Consider the following 18,436-nt stretch of genomic DNA (forward strand, 5'->3'; position numbering starts at 1 on the left):
GATATAATAGCTCTCCAGCACTTCAAGTGTGAATGTGAGTGAGTATGAGTATGACTGATTTTAGTTTCTGCCAACAAAGAGAGTTAACCCATAGTATAGCACAGCATATGAAATGGCAACACAATATGATCAATATATATTTAAAAAATCGAACTCTAAATATGGCAGAAGATATAAGAAAAGAGGAAAAAAACCTTTCAAAGGTTTGCAGGTCTTCTGTTGCTGGTCTATTGTACTTGGTCTCTCCGTGCCTTAATTTTCACCAGTAGTTATTTTGACTATATCCAGAATAACTTGGGGCATACTGGGCACATCCACACAAGACGCTAACTGTGCAGTACCTGAATAATACTGCGCAGTAGTGCATCACAGCACCAAAAATGCTAATACTCTACTGGGCAGTATTATTAAGCCACTGTGCACTAGCGTCATTTAAAAGGTGTTTATCAGTGCCATTCCTGTTATTGTGTATTTATTTAGTACTTGCTTATACAGGTACTAAATAAATGTGCAGTACCCACTGCACAGTAGCATCTTGTATAGACATCCCCACTGTACTGCAATGTGCCTTCCAATTAGTTTCACAGAGTACTTTGTGTCATTGTTTCCTTCTATTTTATATTCCAACTTTGAGAGTAAAAAAGTTAACATAATGAGACCCAAGCTTGGATTTGTTTTTCCCCATTTGTGTCCTGTTAGTTTTCATGTTATAAAAGATCCTCTCTAGAAGATCCAGATCCCATTCTGGATAATACCTACTCCTATATGAACACATGTTAATATAATGACTGTGACTGCTTGGAAAGCTCCCACTATGCTTAGTTTATTTTCTTTAGTATAAGACTTTACATTTTTAGTGCCAAGCTACCCTTTGTTGCTGTTGGGCATTTGTACCTTGCCATCTTCACTTACACTTGCCCACACCCTTTGCTCTCTCCATTCACTTGTAATTGGGCTTTTTCCTGTGTGCTTCCTAACCTTTTAGTTTTATCTGGGACTTCATTCACTGCAACTATATCAACACTCAAGGAACATTGGGTGAAAACAGGAGTGACTCCTGTGCAGAAGATAGATAAGGGCTTGCACTTCTTTATTTAATTTGATTTGGTCAAAAATATCTCAGACATTCTGCCCAGAGTCCCATACAAGTAGCAAGGCATATACAGCATTTGAAGTTGTTAGCCATCCTACTACTGTTAAAAATACCTGGAAACACTCCTCTGATAAAGCTCTGTTCAATAGACACTTGAGTCATATTGGCATAGATGTGCAGTCGGAGCCCTTATATTTTTAAAAGATTTTTCATCCTGTGAGAACTGAAGGCAACACTTCTATCTGTAGGGTGACTATACATCCTGGTTTGGCAGGGACAGTCTCAGATTTCAAAGGCGAGTCCCTCCTGGCCAGTGGAAATTAGAACTAGTGTCCCAGGTGCAGCGTGTAGGGTAGGGAGGGAAAGCAGCATGAGCTGTGAAATAGGAAGCCCTAGCAGATGGCAAAATTGCCATAAAATAGGTTAGCTTGATTAGTGGAATGACCATTAAAAAGAAGTGATGATTGTTAACACCTGTAAAATAAAGAACAATGGATTATTAATGGGCCATTGACTCCCTTAGCTGCCTAAGGTAATACTAGGGCTGCACCACACTGGTCCACCTCCACCTCTGCCTGCAGCAGTGCTGTTGACTTGAGAGGTGGGGGTGGGGAAGGGAGGGGAATCCCAGATTTCACATTGTCCTATATGACCACCCTATTTGTCACCATATGGTGCTGGCCTTGCCAACATGAAGAATCAATGCAAGGCACCAGGCATAGCTTAAAAGCTGATAATCTTCTGAGATGAGCTTCACTCATACCCTTCCCCCTTCCCATAGATACACTGCTTTTTTTGCTTTTTTTTTTTTTACATGCAACAGGAAGGATATAGGCCTTGGTGATCTAGTCATGAATAACTCATTGTGTGTTTACATGAGGATTTTTAGGAAGTTTGCTCAGAAAGACTTCTGAATTGTCTGCATGAAATTGGTATTCATCTGAATGACTTTCTCCGAGCTAAGCCGGATACATGATCACTATAATGTGTGAGACATCTGCATTTGAAGAGAACAGTATGCAAGGACTGATTAGTCACAACCAGACGGAAAAAGATCATTGGAAAGGGAATGGGATTTGGAAATGAATCAAGATGAGTGTTTAAAGTGTGCATAAGTTAAGTATAAAGTTACATATATACCATTTTTCTTTTTAAGTAACTGAGTCACAATGCCTTGGGAATTAGCACCAATTTAAATATAAAGGGAATTCCAAAGTGCTGGAAAAATAAACATATTAAGAAATGAACTTTCTATTGGCCTTGTGTAAAGCAGTGAAACAAAATCTCTTATACTGTCAACCTTTCAACAGAATGATACTGCCACATTTATGCTCTTCTACAATACTTTCTCTTGTGTCCCAGGCAAGTGTTTACTCTCTCTCTGACTTTCTCCTTTTCTTGATTTTTACCTGTGTTATTCTATTAGTGTTTAATTTCCTTTTGCATCAATCCTTAGGCTTTTCTCATCAGTCACAAGAATCTAGATTAGAAAGGTAGTTAGCATATTAGTCTGAAGTTGGGCAGAAGGCAGGGCAAGGTGGCCAGTTAGAGGCCATGAAAAATTAGGCAGTCACCTATAAATACTCATGCTTCTCTAAACCAGTTAGTCCCTAAAGTGCCACTCTACCCTGCGTTCTGCAAGAACCTAGATTGGGGTTATCCATTGGTGACATTGTGGGGCTGAGATATGTGCTACTGTTATGATAGCCGTAATACAGATTTCCCTCAATTTATGCAGTAGATGCATTCCTGGAAAACTGCGCATAAATCAAATTACTATAAAGGGACCCAGTTTATAATGTAACAAATAAGAATACATTCCCACGGCGGTGAGGAAGGGAGGGAGTGATGCTGCGGCTAGGGAAGGGGTGGGGAAAGGGGCACAGTGCAGCCCACCGGCTGCAAGCAGGCAGCATCAGCCACTCCCAGGGCTGCCGCAGGGGTGGCACTGGGCTCTTCCCAGCACTTGGGGTGCATGGCAGCTTGCTCTTGTCCCACTGCAGGCTGGGACTGGTGGTGGCACTGGGTTCTTCCTGGCATTTGGGGTGGGCCACGGTGATGGGCTGCTGCCACCCCAAATTTTTCTGTAGGCCCCCCAACCTGCCCTCCAAGCACTGGGAGGAGCCCAGTGCCACTGCTGGCCCCAGCCTGCAGCAGGATGAGAGCAGGCTGCCACCAGCCCAAGCACCAGGAAGAGCCTGGCACGGTGCAGCCCAGCGGTTGCAGGCAGCTGGCATTGGCCGAATCTGGGGCTGCTGCAGCAGGGGCAGGATGAGTGGGGACAGGCTGTGCCATGCCCCAATGCTCTGCTTCTCCCCACTCACCCCAGCCCCTGCTGTAGCAGTTCCAGAAAGAGCTGACACCACCTGCCTGCACCACAGCACAGTGCAGCCCAGGGGCTGGGGTGAGTGGGGAGAAGCGGAGCCCCAGGGGGTTCAGGGCATGGTACAGTCCAGCAGCTGCACACAGCTGGCATCTGCTGCTCCCAGAGCTGCTGCAGCAGGAGCTGGGGTGAGTGGGGAGAAGCAGAGCCCCAGAGGGCTCAGGGCATGGAGCAGCCCAGTGGCTGCAAGCTGCTGGCATCAGATGCTCCCAGAGCAGCTGCAGCAGGAGCTGGGGTGCATGGGACCCCAGCCCCATGACCTTTTCCCCTCCCCTCACAGACTCACAGACTTACCTGCTTTGGGGGGGGATCATGCCTATGCCGATCGCATAAGAGTGAATTTACCTCTCATGTAATGATTTTGGGGTATAAAAACGGTCATTACGTACAAGCAAATTCGCGTATACAGGCAATCCTCAATTTACAATGTTTTGCACTTACGACATTTATAAATTGACACCCTGTTTCAACTTTATGATGTCAGTTTCAACTTTACAATGCTTGATCCAATGTGACGCCATGCCAGCGAACAAGTTTGCTGCATCGTTCAATTCCCTGGAAAACATTTGTCCAAACTTCCTTGGACATTTTCTTTAAGAAAGCAGACAAGACTCCAGAAAAACCTGCAGCCAAGAGTCCTGAGAAGACTCCAGCCATGAACCCTTCAAAAAGTCCAACCAAGTCACCTCAAAGAAGCCCTTTCAAATCAATATGATTGCTATTTACAATATAAATGCATTAATGTAGCTATATTACTCATGAATAATTGATCGAGTACAAAATTTTGGGGTACTTTTGGTGAAAATAGGGTATCAGGCCTTGGTTCAGGAGCCAATCCCCCATTTATAACATTGTTTCTTATGAGAAAATTGGTTCCAAGTTACAACGTTTTGACTTAAGACGCGGTTTTCGGGAACCAATTGTGTCGTAATTCCAAGGACTGCCTGTACAGAACCAGCATAAATTGAGGGAAACCTGTACTGATTTCAGACAGTGAGTTACTTCATAAGCCTGTATTCACAAGCTACTTTTGTGAACCACAAAGGTAAGTTTCAAGAAGTTGCCTCATTTCACTCATTGAGGAGAAAAAAGACCAATGTTTCTGCCCTTTGGTTGTCAAAATACCTATGCTGTATTTTTTAAGTGCTGTCACATACCCCAACAGCTACCCACCCATAAGCAGGCTTGAGTTATAATGGAGTATAACACGCACTATTGCAGCTTACTACAATTACAAACCATCCCTTATTAAGGTATATCACATATAATCTAGGGGCTGGTGTTTGTGCAGCTAGACCAGTAACTAATACCTAGCATAGACAAGATCTTACTCAAACACTTCCTTTATTTGTACTGCTAATATTGCAACTTCCTATATATTCTGGGAACGGACAGCAATATTCTGAATCTTGGTTTACAGATACTGGTTTTGTCTGCATGTTGTGTAGATGTATACGTGCATTTCCTTTAGATCTATAGGGTATGTCTGTGTGACTCCATGAAGTTCCATGTAGAGATACCCAATCTATCTCTGAATGAACTAGCATAGGTACTAGAAGGTGTACAGTCACATAAACATGGTACTTTCCCTAAACGATGTAGCCCCAGTGAAAAGTTCGTTCAGTGCTAGCTGAGGTATCTCTGCACAGCCCTGCATTGTGCCCCACAGACATGTACACTATGTTCTCAGTGAGCAATCCTCCATTTGGATTTTAAAAAACCCAGTGACTTGTCACCTGTAATCTCTATTCCTCAGTGTTTGCTTTTTAAATCTAAAGGAAAATGGAAAAGCTGTGGGAAATAATAAAAAAAAGGATCTTAGTTTTCAGTCTCTCTCTACATCATTAGGCAAACCCTGTGGGAGAGCAGGAGATATGGGGCACATGGTTCAGTGTGGGGGGGGGGGGGGCACCTGGGCCGGTGTAGGGATGGGTTCTGAGCATGGGGTGGAGCAGGGGGAGCAGGCTGTAAGAGTGGAGGGGGGTGGTGGGAGTAGAGCCTGTGCCCCAGCACCACTGCCATGCTGGGACTCCAAAAAAGTTATGGCAGAGCTACTGGACCTAAAGCAGCCATAGCAAGGTTATTAGGAATGTTCTCAGTAGCTGTCTCCAGGTTTAGAGAAATTGCATTGAAAGAAAAGGTCTGTCTGGTTTTCTATTTATTTATCCTTGTAATTCTGAGACAATTCCCTGAGGGTAGGGAAAAGGTTGTAAATATAGGAATTAGACAGTCCTGTGGTCTCAGCAGGGGACCGACTCAAGATCAAGATACGTATCTGCTATAAAGACTGAGTCTGAATACGTGTACCACTTTGAATGCAGGCTGCAGATGTCCTTTCTGACCAAGGACTGAAGAGAGACCTAGTAAGCCCTGTTAGTCTGAAGTCAAGTACAGGCAGGATAGAAGGCAGGATAGTTTCACCTTATAAACTAACCAAAGTAGGATGAAGAGGCCAATCAATGCTTAATTCAAAGATAAGAATGCTGCCAAGCTGTATGAATGCATGGACTTTGTCAACCAGTCTCTGAATTGTTCAGAAAGGAACTGCAATACTGCCATTTTTCTCTAGCTCTGAAGAATTTAGATGAAACTCATACATTCATATACTAGTCATCATAATGGAGCAACTGAGAAACCATCGCTGAAAAAAGATTGGAGGATAATATAGTATATATGTGTTTTCAAGTAGAATATTGAAGACCTTGAATTTAAATATGCGACAGCAACAACATGGGGAGGTCTGTAAAACAAACAAACCAGTAGATTTCCAACCTATTTGTTTCTGTTTAAAAAATAATCAGAAATATTCCGTTGCCATTTATACTTTGTGTAGATGAATAAATAGCTGTTTACTAACAACATTAATTATACTCTTTTGTTATCAGTTCTTAGTCAATGTAAATGCATACATTTGAAACTTGAATTACAGAAGCCCTTAGTTTTAATACTCTTCAATACTTTCTGAAAATCCTGAAAAAAAATAGAACTTTGTTCTATGCTTCAACAAAGAATTCAGGTAGGATACAGGAGAAAGGGGATATATACATGATACTGCCTCAGGATATTACTACCCAGTTTAGAAAGGGAAGAAACCTGGCCAAATGTCTTCCGACAGAATGTGAGGAAGGGCCCATGGTTAAACGTAGTATGGCAGGAGTGGGAGGAAATACTGGCAAACAGCATAGCACTACTTTGCCTCTCAATATAGCAACTTCTCTTTCTGTCTTAATTTTCTAATAAAATCTATGACTATGGTATGTAAATATTGATTACAATTATGGAGGACAAGACTTCAGAAATAGAAGATTCTTCTAAGGCACAAGGAGAAGTGTTTTGAGCGTATTGTCATAAAAAAAGACTTAATGTAGGGAATGCTCTCCTGAAAAGGCAGACAAGGTTCTTTGGGCAAGTCTGATATCTTTTATTAGACCAATTCAAAAAGTTCGAAAAAATTCTTCTTTGCAAGCTTTTGGGCAAAAACACCCTTCATCAGGCTGAGGAAGCATCTGCATTTGGTCTGTGTTCTTCCTGGATGGAAGGTATAGTAAAGTAGCCAGAGGCTGGTATGTAGGTAAGAAAGCCAGTCATAAATCTTGCAAAGAAGAATTTTTTCCAACTTTTCGAGTTGGTCTAATAACAGATATCAGATTTACCCAAAGAACCTTGTTTGCCTATGTCCTAAAACCAACACGGCTACAGCCTATACCCTTGAACTCCTGAAAAGGTGCATTTTATATCTTCATTTGAAGACTCTCAAGGTTGAATTCTGGCTGAGCAATTCAGGTGAGAAGTTACTTACGAAACAACAGCAGCATACATGTTATCTTTTAGTAACCTAAAGTCTGAGTCTTGTTAGTCCTTAGTCATGTAAGTAGTTCTGCTTTTCTTAGTTCCATTTCTCTTGGGTGCCATCATTGTTTGTATGAAGTCTGAGTCCACTTTATTTTATTGTCTACCTCCTCAAAGGGAACAAAAGAAACTCTTTAGTAAATTCTCAGCAACAGCCAGCCTGACAGATATTAAAACTATAGCCAGCATTAACATTATGTGAAACATGTGAACCATTAAGAGATGTATTCACAACAGAAAAAGTCTAGTCTGAAGAACCCAGGAACTTCTCTCACAATATCAGCATTTTGGCTCCCTCCCTTGGCTGATAGGGTTTCTAATCAATGTTCATATATGTGTTCAGGATGGCTCTTGTTGCATTCTGGCAGCAACCTTTATTACAAACAAAATCAAATTGTTTTCCAGAAAGTCTCCAAAATGGCATTTGAACAAGACTCTGAATCACAACTTCCAGTTTGTTTTACAATTTATCCTTTTGAGAGGGAAGGAAAAAGGAGCCAAGTCTGGCATGTCTGCAGCTACTCACATGGCAAAAAAAGGAGACCTAGAATTTACCAAATCCCTTTAAATAGCCTAAGAAAGTACTGTTTTTTATTTGAAGGAGAAGGATGCACTCTGACAAAAGCACAGGTTCTTTTACCAGACATAATGCTGCTAACAAAGCTGTCACCTCGACCCCTCCCACAGCCACTAGTGTCACCCTCTGCAACTCTAGTGCCATCATCTACAGTGCCTCAGTCATCTACACGACCACCCCTCCATCATCAGCACCAATAAATTTGTCACTATTACTGTTCCTGATACAAGTCTAGCCAGCAGCCCTCTTTAAACACCTTTGAGCCTTTCCTTCTCTCTCTTGCACACTGAAACATTTCAGCTGACAGTCTATTTTTTAAACACTCAAGTGCTGGCTTTTAAAGCATTTGATGTCTTGAGCATTTCAGCCCCTTACTTCACGCCTTCTGTTCATAGGGCCAAGTGACATGTGAGGAATTTCTTTTGGTTTCCCAGAATATTCTGTTTTCTTTACACAAGAATTCACCTCATGTCCATGTTTGGCTGAAACGCAATGAAAGAAAAATAAACTTTGTAAATACTATCAGAAGATATCACCACAGCACATATGTTCAGCTGTTGAAAGACACAGCATTTATCAGCCTAAAAATGGTTTTCATTTGTTAAAACTGGAAATTTGCCAGAACAGTATGCAGAACACAGATCCTTAAATGTGCCATTTGCAAGACTTTTTAAAACAGAGATATTTTCCTTAGTTATCTACATGAACACTTTTTAACTCAGAAAACCATTATACAAATTAATAATTATTATTCAGATAAAAAATATGCATACAGCCCTTATTAAATCAGACTTGTTGTATTGTATTTCCCTGATACTAGTGCAATTATCAAAAAGAGAATTAATGAGTTAAAAAGTAATGGGAAAAAGCTGTTTACATAAAAGTGGACATTTCTTTCCTGTTTGTAAAAGCTGATCACAAACACAAGTACCTCAAACTCTGCACATCTCTATAATGAATTATGCATTTCCCTAATGGGTACAAGAACTAGGAAAGCAAGGTGCCATCATGAATTTGAAACACAGTAAGTTCAGGGACACCAATGGCTAGTCTGTCCTAGTTAACTGAAAAGCATAGAAAACCATCTATTAAATGTCAAAGACTACAAGACAGATCATTTCCATCAGCCAGGGCATATATTTTGGACTACACTCCACCCTCTGTCCTAAGCAGGTCTCTCACTGATGTTAATAGGAGGTTTAAACAAAGGCAAAGATAGAATTTAGGCAGAAGGCAGGGTAGATTTGCACCTTATAGGCTGTGTCTACACAAGATGCTGACTGCACAGTAACACACGACTACTGCGCAGCAGTGGCACATGGCAAGAAGTGTGACATGATGCTACTGTATGGCAATCATGAGCTACTGTGCAATTAACTTCATAAAAAAGCCATTCCTTGGTGCAACTGTGTAGTAACTCCGGTTGCTGCTCAGTCATTAAGTACTTGTTTGTACAAGTACTAAATGACTGCGCAGTAACAACTATGCAGTCAAAATCTTGTGTAGACACGGCCATAGACTAACTAAATCTGCAATGCAAAAGCTTTTGTAAGCAACAGTTGGCTTATTGCTAGCATGGGCTTTGGGGTGTTCCTGATTAGAGTACAAAGAGTAAGGCAGTGGGTGGAAAATGGAGGGGACATTGCTGAGAGAGGCAAGATTTAAAGAAGTTAAAATAGGGGTTATAAAAGCTAAGCCCAGTAATGGGATAAAAAGATGTAGTTTCAGTGTAAACCATACCTAACACAATCTAGTCTGTGGATGACTTTTTGTTCTGCAATTTCCTGTTCAAGCTGGTGTTTAAAGTTTTGTTGTCGAAGAACAGCTACTCTGAGGTCAACAATGGAAAGTCCAGGAAAGTTAAAGTCTACTTAAGGCTTGTGCATCTATTTGGAATTGACATCAAATCACTGTACATTCAGGCATCTGGATCAGGGCTGGGCTGCTCCCAGCCTGGATCAGGGCCAGACTGCTGCCTGCATCCCCCCACTCCCAGATATGGGCTGGGCTATTCTCTGCCCCCTTGGACAGCTGGATCAGCATCAGGCTGGGCAAGCCTTCACAGCCAAATCAGGCTTGCGAACCCCATGTCCCAGATTGAGCCCACCAACTGAATCTAGTATGTGGACAGACCTAGCACTGTCTATCCAGCCTACAAGGTGACAAGGTTGAGTGCCACTGTTATAATCCATGTTATTTGGTGCAGTGGTGATGAGGTCTGGGCTGATGAGGGGGCACAGCTGGTATCAGAATCTGGAGCAAGGTCTTGTGCCTTAGCTAGAATAGGAATTAAGTCAGGGATGGGCAATTATTTTAGCTGGAGGGTCACTTAAGTTTTGGTGAGCTGTTGAGGGCCACACACATAATATCTTTCAGAAGATATCATCTTAACTAATTACAGATAAAAAAGACAAATGATATACTAAAAATCAAACATCTACTATAACATATTTTAATTTTATTTAAAATAATAATTTTTGTCCTGATTTATGTTTTTTGAGGAGTGTATATAAAGGTGATTGCATAATAGCTCAAAATAAAGCCTTTACTGTTGTATGTTATATGCATGTGGGGAGGGTGTATGGGGTGGGGTAGGTGTGTTGGGGGTGGGATGTGTGAGGTGGATGTGTGTGGGGAACGGTGTGCGTGTGTGTGAGGCTGCCCGTATAGACAAAGTAGAGGAAAGCTGGGGGAGAGGGGAAGAGGGCAGGGGGCATGTGCAGCAAAGCATGTGCAGCAGAGCAATCTACTACCCCCACTATCCAGCCCATGACTCCCCTCACGGTGCTCAGCATGGGGCCAATGCCTGCTGATTCCTGCCTGGGGCAGCTCATGTTGTGCTCCCACCTGTACCTGCTCCGTGCCCTGCTGATAGCATTGCCCCAGCCCCGGCTTCAACCCCAGCCTCAGCCCCAGACCCGGTCATCTCACACAGCTTCCCTGTGGGGCTGCTTCAGCTGCTGACCAGATACTGCTTGGCTCCCCACACCTTCAGCAGCTCCTTCTTTTGCCCCCATTGTGCCACTCTGGCCACCTTCCACCCACTCAGCCACCTGCAGGTGGCTGCTTGTCGTGCTGGGTGGCTGAGTGGGTGGAAGGCTGCTAGGAGGTGGAGCTGGAACTCCATGTACTGGGGCAAGAGCCACCTAGCTGTAGTTTCCTCCCTGCCTGGCTGGGCATGAGGTCTTCAGCATACATCCCCACAGCCACCCCGCCACTTCCCTAGGCTACCTGCTGCCCAGAGCAGCACAGTAGGGCCAGAAGAAGGAGCCACTGGAGGAGCAGGGAGTCAAGCAGTACTCAGGTGGCTATAGCAGCAGCTGGAGCAGCCCAGCCTAGAAGCTGTATACGCTGGTTGTGGCCAGGGCAGTACTGTTGGTGGGTGTAGAGTGGATGTGGATGGGAGTGTGGTGTGGGCTGCCTAAGTTGGGACCATGGCACAGACTGCCCCAGGTGGAAGCGGGTGGTGCTTGGCCCCATACAGGGAGCTGCAGGCCAGATACAATCAGTTGACCAGTTGGATCTGGCTCACAGGTCATACTTTGCTCACCCCTAAGTTAGGTAATCTGTTGCTGGAGAGACATCATTTGAGGTTGGTGGTCAGTCTCTAAACCAAGATAGGTTTGTACCCCATGGTTACCTTGAGATTGTCATAATTTCCTAGAAGTCAGAAGTCATTAACAATGTGTCAAAGGTGTTCCAGCTGAGGCCTGTAGGTGATGATCACCATTCTGTCCTTGTTACAGAGTTAGTATTATAGCAGCTCAGAGTAGGGCTTGTGTTTAGCTATATTGATTTGCATGGTCTGGGCTTTAGGACTGTATTGTAAGAATGGGAATCCCTGCTCCACATCCATAAGGTATGCATCGTGGTGGGATCACAACACACTTGCAACACAGACATTAGCCGCAGACAACAGATCTAGTGGTGTGCTTAGGATGAAAGCTGCTGGCATGGAAGTAGCTGTAACCAGGGATGGGTCTGGGCTGAGGAGTGGCAGTGGTACAGTTGCACCCCTGTTCAATTACTGCTCCATCTAAATGTTAAAACCACCTACCTGGGAGAAACAGCAGCCTCTCTCTTTGAGCAGCGCTGAGGGAGCCAATTGATTTAATGGCTCATCATAATATACCTGATTCCTGCTAATTTCAGGTGCTAATGACTCTCTCTCCTTTTTAATAGTCTTGATATTCCATTAATCAAGTTATTCTTTCTTTTGCAGTTTTGGTGTCTGTTAGCCATCGCTGGTAATCTCTCTCTTCTGTTTCTAGTTCTAGCTAAAAACCTTAACTCAAGTGTGGTAACATTAACTCAGGTGAACATTAACTCAAGTGTGAAATGACAGTGAAGTGTTGGATGCTCTGTCAAGATGCTCAAGAAGGCTAAATTTTGTTTTATAGATCTGAATAAGAGATATACATTTAATTATGGCTACAGGAATAAAGCAATATCTTTTGACTACTTTTGGCTAGTTTTTGTGTTTTTTAAACTTTATAATTGAACAAATTTTTTCACATTCCAATAAAGTTCTATTCATTTTTGCTTTGAGTTTAAACAGAATAATATAGCTCTAAACCCCTAGCATATTACTAAAGCATCTAGTTTCTTTTACCTGATGAAAAACGTATGTTGTATTATATATGATGCTGCACCACAATGTCTGCACACCCCTTTGCAAAATCCTAGATCCACCAATGGCTGCAGCAGTTGGTTTCCAATAAAATGTGGTAGTGATATAGAAACTGCAAATTTTCACAAGTCTGAACAACTTCCCGTCTAAAAAATGAATTTGCTGGGTGTAGTATTACAGAGTCAGTTTGAGGGAGTGGTTGAAGTTGTTAAAGTCATGCTGAAATTATTCTAGAGATTCCTTCCCACATGTCCATATGCTGAAGATGTTATCAATGTAGCAATATATCTTAATTATATTGAGGGCGGAGGGGATGGGAGGGCAGCTGCAGAGGAAGTGGACTTCAAGGCATGTGTCACAGGGCACCTCAGTGCCTGCTCCTAGAGAGGAGAAACTGCCAGGGAGAGAGCCCTGGCAGAGCCAGTTGAGCACAGCTGCGGGTTGCCAGGGTAACAAGCACAGCTGTGGGCTGCTGGAGCAACTAAGGGGAGCCAGCTGCCTGTAGGGGGCAGGGCCTGGCCCTTATAAAGCCCAGGGCTGAGGCCAGGCTGGCAGTCCTCTGCCAGCAGCCTGGGAGGCAGGAGCTCCGGGAGTGAGGACGTGGAAAGGGGCCTAGTAGCAAGTACCATTGTTATATGGAGCAATGTTGTTATAGCCATAGGGCTTTGGGTTTGAGTTACAGCCAGGAGGCTTGTGTTGTGTTTGGTTAATGTTTGTATTACTTACTGGAGGTTTGGGTGCGGCTGTAGGGGTTGAAGGAGGCCTCAGCGGGGACTCATAAGGGAGTGTGAGGCCCCAGCACCAGTGAGGGCGCAGTCTAGCGCCAGGAGGGCACATTATTTTCATAGGTACCCCAGTGGTATGGGGACCCCAGTGCCAGTGAAGGCGCAGCTTGTGTGCCAGTGAAGGCACAACTGGCAGTGAGGAGCACAACCAGTGGGTTGCGGGTGCAACCAGTGGGTTGCAGACGAGAGACACAGACCCCAGGTTATGTGCAGGGCATGTAGACCCCAGCCCCAGAGAGAGGGGCGATTTTTATCAGGGAGCCTGAGGTAGGCACGGCGAGCCCCAAAGAGGGGGAGTGCCATATTAGGAAGCCCAGGACGGGCGCAGCAGATGCCAGCAAGGGTGTCACTTGCGGGGTGCATAGACCCCAGCCCCAGGGAGGGGTGATTGCTGAGGAGCCTGGGAGGGGCCATACTGAGGAGCCCGGTAACAGGCTATCACCACAGAAAACCCAGAGGAGGGCGAGGTGCTGCGGTTGCCCCGAGAGGACAGGGAGTAGCAGCGCGGTGAGCCCGTATCAGAAAGGGTAGTAGTGCGGTGGGCCCAAAAGACTGGTGGCCAGAGAGGACATCCCAGAGGGGACTAGCCTAGTATAGAGAAGGCCCAAGAGTGGGCTAAGTTATAGAAGAAGGGCCCGGGAAGCGGGCGTTCAGACACAACAACGTCTTTCACATCAGCGAGGCTTGGGGCGTGGTATTAGGGGCGGTAGGAGCCACGCATAGCCCATAAGGCTAGGGTGTCTGGGGAACACCCACCATATCGGGAGACCCCCAGGGGGTCCAGGAACACACGGGGACAGAGGTCCCGAGTAGCCGTGCCCAGGGAGTCATAGGCAGCCTCCCAACCTTATATTTACCAGCAAGATGTGGTGGGCGAGAATAAGAGGGTGCCTTGGGCCGGCCTTGACATGGAGCGAGGGACCTCGAGGAGATCACGGCCCTCCTAAAGGACCCCGCCATGACAACTGGTGCATTGGCCGGGAAACGGCCATGCACAGGGAAAGAATCCGTGTCCCTGAGAAGGGAAAACAAACCCTAGGGCTATGTACACATAGACAAGGCAGTGAGATTGAGGGGCTTGAGAAGGCAAGCCCAGATCAAAGGAGAGACTGCTTGTCGGAAGGTATAACAGGGAAGACGTTGGGTCAAGTCTGGAGAAAGAAAGAAAAAAGGTTTAACCATGGCAGGAATAGATGATATAGAAAGCCTGAAAAGAGAGAATTTTGAGTGGCTGTTACGGGTGAATGAGCTGGAAGAAAATATTGAGCGAGTAGAATGGGAGCTAGAGATAGCTCAGTCACAAAAAGAGCAAGCCGAGGCCAAAGTGGCTACTTTAGAACTGCGGGGACAACCTGGAAAGAAGGAAGGCTCCAAAGAGATTAGGTGTCTATTGGCAGCAGAGGCAGAGAAGACCCAAGCAATAGAACGGCTCGTGGCAGAGGAGACTAAGAGAAGTAGGCAGCGGGAAGAAAAACTCCGAGAAATGCAGAAACGGATGGCAGCATGGGAGAGGAAGTCCCCAGAGCCTGATCTAGGCCAAATGGGGGAACAAAAAGAAGTGAGGCAACGGCTAGAGGTATCCAAGAACCTCATAGCAGCCCTCCAGGAGGAGATCCGTGACCAAGCGGAGCAGATAGACCATGTGTGAGAACGTGGGAATCTGGCGGGAGAGATCTGAACAGGCTGAATGCTTCGTTGTGGAGCTTAGAGAGAAGCTGGCAGAGAATCACGCTCGGGTAGAAGAAACCAGGAAAATGATAAGAGAAATGGAGAGAGTGAAAGAATATACGGCCAGGCAGGAGGCTTTAGAAACACAGAAGCAGTCCCTTGAGGCTGAGATGAAAGCCAAAACAGAGGAGCATATAAAGCTGCAGGCCCAGTGTCAAAGGAGAGAGAGAGAGAGAGAGAGTTAGAGACCAAGCTGAGAGAAACTGAGGAGTTGCAGGCCCAGTTGAAAAAAGGGGCAGTGGAAAAGGACCTCTGTGAAGAACAGGTATAGCACCTTAAAGCCCTTCTAGAAGAGAGGTCGGTTAAAGAGGCAGCAACCGACACTGAGAGGGAGCAGCTACGGCAGCAGATGCAAACCTCGAGACAACAGGTACAGGCCTTAGAGGAAGAGATTAAAACATTCCAGGAAGAGACACAGTCCCTGAAGGCCCTACTAAGAGAAAGTAGTCAGAGAGGCAATGTTACAGCAAGAGAATGAGCAGCAACTAGGGCAGGCTGTCCAGGCACAGAGGGAAAGGCTAACTGGAATAAGCAGACAGTTAGAAGAACACCTGATTGAGGCTAAGGGTGGATGCGAGGGGCGCTTGCAAGAGGCCTTAACAAGAGCAGAAAGGGCGATTGAGATTGCTCTGGTTCTTCAGAAGCAGGGGCTGTGTAATCAAGAGCAGCCCGAGGAAGTGAGCACAGAAAACCCTAAAGAGGAGAGGGAACCAGAACAGCTGGGAAAGAACGTAAAGATGGAAGTATTCCTGGAGGCAGACCCCACGGGAAGGAGAGAAGAGATCGTCTCCATAGTTATGGAGTGTCTAAACCAGACATGGAGCCAGTGGACAAATCGGTACGCTGAGGATATGAAGAATCTGAAGGAAAGATTAGAGGGGAAGGCTGGCAGGCATGACCCTGGAGTATTAGCAGTGCCAAAACAGCGTCAACACATGGAGGTAGGCAAGGAAAAGATGGTAACTGGACAAGAGAGGGACTGGATCTGTGGAAGAAAGGAGAAAGGTGACCCCAATAACTTTGCTCATACTCAGAAGGGGGGACACAAGAACCAGAAAGATCAGAGATCTGTGATGGCCCAAGCTCAGACATATAACAAGCAAGAGGCATCTTCCAAAAGAGAGGAAGCAGTAGAACCTCTAAGGACAAGAGAGGTACAAAGGCCTGTGATGGACTGGAGGGGCCAAAACCCCAAGGGACTTAAGGGGGGAGGAGAGAGAGGGCTCAAGCTCCACCCTAAGATGGAGATATCTAGCCCTGCACAGCAACAGGGACCAAAACGGACCCAGACGGCAGGTCGAATTAAAAGGGCCGAGGGTCCACCTATAGTCAAGGTAATCCAATCCGGGGAAGAACAAAGGGGTGGAAGGGGGCCCTGTGTCTATGTTAATAACCTCCCCGGGCTAACCCAGTGCTGGATTTTAAGAAGGCTTGTGGAAGCTAGAATTGGCAGCGTAGCCTACATGAAGACCTATAAAGGGCCTAAAGGAAGACCCACCAGCCGGGGGAAAATAGAGTTTTGGGAAGAGAAGGATGCCCAGAAGGCATTGAAGAGACAGTGGGAGCTGTGGGGAACACTCGTAGACAGGCAAGAAACCTCAGGAAGGAGGGAGTGTTACAAGGGACGTGCAGAAAGAAACCTGGGATCTAGATGGAAGAAGAGGGGCAGGATACCCCAAACAGTGGGAAGCAGCTTTCCCAGGAGTGAGGAGGCGGTGAAGAAAGAAAAGAGGGAAGCCTAATTTGCACCCTACCAGGGATGGCTAATGTGGGGGGACTACTTTTGGCAGGGTAACTCCCATGAAATCCCACGTGATGCGCCCCTGGGTAAAAGGCGAGGAGGAGGCACCTTAAAACCTCTGCCACTTATAAGAGAGACGCCGGGTGCGGGAAGAAAGGCTGAGAAGACCCGCCGAATCTGACTAAGTTTAATGGAAATAAAGATCTAACTCAGTGAGTCAGATCTTAAGGGGGGAGGTGTGTCACAGGGCACCTCAGTGCCTGCTCCTAGAGAGGAGAAACTGCCAGGGAGAGAACCCTGGCAGAGCCAATTGAGCACAGCTGTGGGTTGCCAGGGTAGCAAGCACAGCTGCGGGTTGCCAGAGCAACTAAGGGGAACCAGCTGCCTGTAGGGGGCAGGGCCTGGCCCTTATAAAGCCCAGGGCTGAGGCCAGGCTGGCAGTCCTCTGCCAGCAGCCTGGGAGGCAGGAGCTCCGGGAGTGAGGACGTGGAAAGGGGCCTAGTAGCAAGTACCATTGTTATATGGAGGAATGTTGTTATAGCTATAGGGCTTCGGGTTTGAGTTACAGCCAGGAGGCTTGTGTTGTGTTTAGTTAATGTTTGTATTACTTACCGGAGGTTTGGGTGAGGCTGTAGGGGTTAGTGGAGGCCTCAGCGGGGACTCGCAAGGGAGTGTGAGGCCCCACTGCCAGTGAGGGTGCATTATTTTCATAGGTACCCCAGTGGTATGGGGACCCCAGCGCCAGTGAAGGCGCAGCTTGTGTGCCAGTGAAGGTACAACTGGCAGTGAGGAGCGCAACCACTGGGTTGTGGGCGCAACCAGTGGGTTGCAGATGGGGGACAGAACCGAGGTTATGTGCGGGGTACGTAGACCCCAGCCCCAGAGAGGAGTAATTTTATCAGAGAGCCTGAGGTGGGCACGGTGAGCCCCAAAGAGGGGGAGCGCCATATTGAACTATTGGGAAGCCCAGTGTGGGCAAAGCGAGCCCCAAAGAGGGGGAGCGCCATATTAGGAAGCCCAGGATGGGCGCAGCAGATGCCAGCAAGGGCATCACTTGCAGGGTGCATAGACCCCAGCCCCAGGGAGGGGTGATTACTGAGGAGCCTGGGAGGGGCCATACTGAGGAGCCCGGTAACAGGCTATCACCGCAGAAAACCCAGAGGAGGGCAAGGTGCTGCAGTTGCCCCGAGAGGATGGGGAGTAGCAGCACGGTGAGCCCGTATCAGAAAGGGTAGTAGTGTGGTGGGCCCAAAAGACCGGTGGCCAGAGAGGACATCCCAGAGGGGACTAGCCTAGTATAGAGAAGGCCCAAGAGTGGGCTAGGTTATAGAAGAAGGGCCCAGGAAGTGGGCGTTCAGACACAACGTCGTCTTTCACATCAGCGAGGCTTGGGGTGTGGTATTAGGGGCAGTAGGAGCCACGCATAGCCCATAAGGCTAGGGTGTCTGGGGAACACCCACCATATCGGGAGACCGCCAGGGGGTCCAGGAACACACGGGGACAGAGGTCCCGAGTAGCCATGCCCAGTAGTCATAGGCAGCCTCCCAACCTTATATTTACCAGCAAGACGTGGCGGGCGAGAATAAGAGGGTGCCTTGGGCCGGCCTTGACATGGAGCGAGGGACCTCGAGGAGATCACAGCCTTCCTAA

General features: G+C 46.3%; 1 long non-coding RNA gene across 1 annotated transcript in view; it reads left to right on the forward strand.

Moving 5' to 3' along the window:
• LOC132249998 (uncharacterized) overlaps positions 1 to 18,436 on the forward strand; it is a 147,775-nt gene that overhangs the window by 110,958 nt on the left and 18,381 nt on the right. The gene's annotated exons all lie outside the window — the stretch shown is intronic.

The sequence above is a fragment of the Alligator mississippiensis genome, chromosome 4 (genome assembly GCF_030867095.1).
Source record: "Alligator mississippiensis isolate rAllMis1 chromosome 4, rAllMis1, whole genome shotgun sequence".
Taxonomy (NCBI): Eukaryota; Metazoa; Chordata; order Crocodylia; family Alligatoridae; genus Alligator; species Alligator mississippiensis.